This window comes from Octodon degus, unplaced genomic scaffold (assembly GCF_000260255.1).
Source record: "Octodon degus isolate 3935 unplaced genomic scaffold, OctDeg1.0 scaffold00241, whole genome shotgun sequence".
Taxonomy (NCBI): Eukaryota; Metazoa; Chordata; class Mammalia; order Rodentia; family Octodontidae; genus Octodon; species Octodon degus.
In genome coordinates this window covers 2,672,427-2,676,302 of record NW_004524817.1, presented here as the reverse complement: position 1 = coordinate 2,676,302, position 3,876 = coordinate 2,672,427, and positions in this window count along the sequence as shown.

Genomic DNA, 3,876 nt, shown 5'->3' with positions numbered 1-3,876 from the left:
GTGCAGGGGACTGCAGTTCAATCCCCGGCACCATATGCTGTGTCAGTCCCATCCTCAGGGAGGGCTGAACTGGCCCCCAAAAAGAAAATTTACTGTTTGTTTGAATAATCAATAAAATACCATATACACATCTGCGGTCTATAGAAAAGTTATATCAACAGAAATGAAAATTAAAGTATGCAAATAAGATTCAACTTATATTGATTTCATTTTGGTTTAAAATGAATTTTTAAGAATATCAATTTGCTTCTTTAACACATATGTAGCTTGTATGAAACAGAATCTCTAAAAGCCTTTTTTACAAAAGAGAGGTATATTCAGATGCTTTCATTTGGAAATGACAGGAACACATTGTAGGTAGGTTAAGAAAGAAAGAAAATGCATTGCTCAAGTAATTGGAAGAGTTAGGGTTAGTTTGCAGATGGTCATGCCTCTGTTCTTACGTTTTGGTTTCTTGTAAGTAGTGGTTGCTTCCTAGCTATCTCTAGAAAAATATAACCACAGATGTATAAAACAATGTCATAATAATAAGTTAGATGTAAAAAGAAACCCAAATTACTGACAATTAGAGACATTCTGACAATTTTCAGCTACACTAGTAACCAACAACTCTCATGGATTAATGATAAAGCCCAATAAAATTCACAAGAACTCAACAAGAATCCTTCAATTATCTTGGTAAGATCATCTAAAACTAGACAGTTTTATGACAAAATATCATAATCTACCAGTAGAGAAATCTAAGACAGTGGGCTGTAAGCAGTACTCTAGCACCGTAAAAGTTTCCATGCTTGCCTCTCTCCCAAATCTGCTCTTCTGCTGTAGTATTTATGCTCTGATTATATATATATACTGTAATTGCCTCAAAAAATTGGTTTATTCTTGCCTCAAGCTTGCCTGGGAGGGGCCCGAGAGATGGCTCAGTGGAATAAGCGCTTCCCTGGCAAGCGCAAGGGCCTGAGTTCCACAAAAAAAAAAAAGATTGCCTGGAAACTAATACAGATAAAACTTCAAGAACTAATACAGGTAAAACCAACAATATATATGCTAGATTCCTACTGCTGGGATTAGCCAGATCTACCTCATAAAGATAGTTCATAACTGGTAAACAATACGCGTTTTATCTGAGGCTATCAGGTTTAGCTCTCTAGAGAGGGTCTCTGACTGCAGTTTCCCTTACATCAACCCTTCTCAGCTTGAAGCAGTTAAAATGAAAACTACACCCAGTCTTCCCTAAACACAGTCAGAGAGAGCTCTTTAAAGGGAAACTATTATAGACAGCTAAGTTAGTTACATGTATTACAGGCAATTAGACAGGTCTGAGCCTTCAGCACAAAACATAATAATGACCACACACATTCACTAAAGGCCAGTCTTGAAAAAAACAAAACATATCATGAATAAATAAATAAATAAAGATGGCCCTGTTCAGTTAATAACATGTTTGTATATTAACAGGTCATAAAACATGATTGTGAATGTCATCCTGGAATATTTGGCCAGAGAGACCTTTAAACCCATTGTGAAGTCTGCTGCTTCTGAAACTGTCTCAGTTACTTTTCTCATTTTGCTGGAACAAAATACCTGACATCTACAATTAAGGAAGAAAAGATTTATTTAGCTCAGTTTGTGGAGGTTTCAGTCCATACTTGGCTGGCTCCAAAGGAGGGCTGCATATCGCAAAGAGCAGCAGTTCATAGCCCCAGGAATACACAGCTAAACAGCAAGAGCGAACAGGCAGGAGTTTGGCATCAGTGGAGAGCAAGGCTCTCTCCCTTCCTTATGTTGCATTCAGGCTATCTGCCCCAGGGCGGTGTAGCAGTTAGACCCACAATCCCAGTAGCACTCACACCCATAATCCCAGCATTGGAGCATGAGTTAATCACAAACTGCTAGAAGTCTACCCCATGACTACATGAGACATTGGGAGGACAGCTAGACAGAAACTATAACAGTACACATTTTGAGTTCTACAATGGACTAATTATACTAACATGCTTGTGTCTTTTACTTCTATACTTAATTGGCTACAGGGGACACCAAATCCAACAATGCTAGACCTGTCCATCCTCAAGTCATGTTTGAAGTGCTATAATTACAAAAACAAAAGGGAGGAATTGGTGGAGACCACTATGAAGCAGATCTGAGCAGGATTTAAAATTAATCAATTGGCTTTCTGTGTTTACTTGTGAGTCTGTCCTAGGCCTAAGCCCTTTGTCTAGAGATAGAAGCAGACTTATAGTAAGTGAACTTCTATTAATTATTGCTCCCAGCTGGGCCCTGTAGTTGACTGTGAGGCTGTGACACGTTGAAGGATAAAAGATAAGGCCTCAACTGAGGACACCTGGCTCCAACCCCAAGTATCCTAAATAGGGACCGTACCTGCAGGTGTCTCACTCCTGTGGTGAATACCAACCTGGAGATAAGATGGTCTTCTAATGATCATAATTTACTACTTGGGGAATTTTTGAAGTGTCTCCAAGGTCCTACTCAGTTCCTATGCTTTCCTCAATATCTCCTTCCTCTGTTTGAAAAACTTACTTAATACAGATTGTCTAAAGAAGCTCTTTGTCTCAGCCGCCAGAGAATCTGAAGTTCTGTTAGAGGGTTTTGATCCTCTTGGAGCCTTAAAATCACACCACTTGTCTCTTTTATTGAAGCCTTTGCTGTATGCTTCTTTGGGAGATTGTAGGCCTGATCAGTATGTGATGGACAGATTTCCTGCTCGGTGCCCTGTCACCATAAGGTCCTCCCTGGTCAGAGGTCCAGGAGCAATGGAGCCAAGTGACCATGAGCTGAACCAGGAACCAAAAGGAATCTGTGTTGTTCATAAGGTTTGCTAGGGGGTTATTATTTACTTTTTCAAAGAACCAAATTGATTCATTAATTCTTATTTTGTTCTTTTTTAGTCTGTATTACAATAAGCTGTTTTGATTTGTATCTTCAGTAAAAGCAACAGCTACACAATGTTAACACAGAAAATCTGTATCTGTCATACTTAAAACCAAAATGTACCGTTATATTTCACAAATTATTTGCCACAGATGCACATAAGTATATATAGAATTTTCAGGTCAACTCCCAATGGTTTCTGGTGCTAACCTTAGTCCTGGGTAATCCTGGTTTTCCAATATTATCACTTAATATGTCTTTTTTTTCCTTTCCTTTCTCTATCCCTTGTAAATAGCTTAGAGAGTAAAACTAGAGAGTAGCCTAGAGAATAAAACTAAGTGGGCTATTTAGAGATTAATAAATAGCTTGGTTATCTGCCATTTTCAAAGTAGCAAAACAAATATCAATGTAAAAATCTATTTCTTGATATTCTCTTGGCACTATCACCATTTTTCTCCTTTTCAGTCAGCTTTAACTGCACCCCCAAAATCCCATGAAAATGCTCTCCAAATTTGATGTGTATGACATCAAGTTCTGAAATATAGATATCTTTCTTGGTTTAAAAATTTCCCTTCAATTTTTTTTCTTTCCTGGAAGATCTTATGAATATTATAAATATTAAATTATATCAAATATTTCTTTATGTCCGTTTAAATTATCCTGTGATAGTTAACTCTATTTTATTAATGTGATGAATTATACTGATTTACTTTAAAATTTTAAATTATTGCCTTCCTGGAGTAAGCATCATTACATCATTTTTCATACTCCTTGACTATTTTTATTTTTAGAATTTTGAGTGTATATTCATCAGAAACTTTGCCCTGTAATTTTCTTTCTTATTGTTGTGGTGGAATACCAACTGGTTGTCAACTTGTTATACCCAGCTGAAATGACCTAGCATGGTGCTGGGTGTGGGAGGCCCAGCTGAGGACTGTTGCCAAGAGCACAAGGGGCAGAACTGGAGAGGCTATTAGAGAGGCT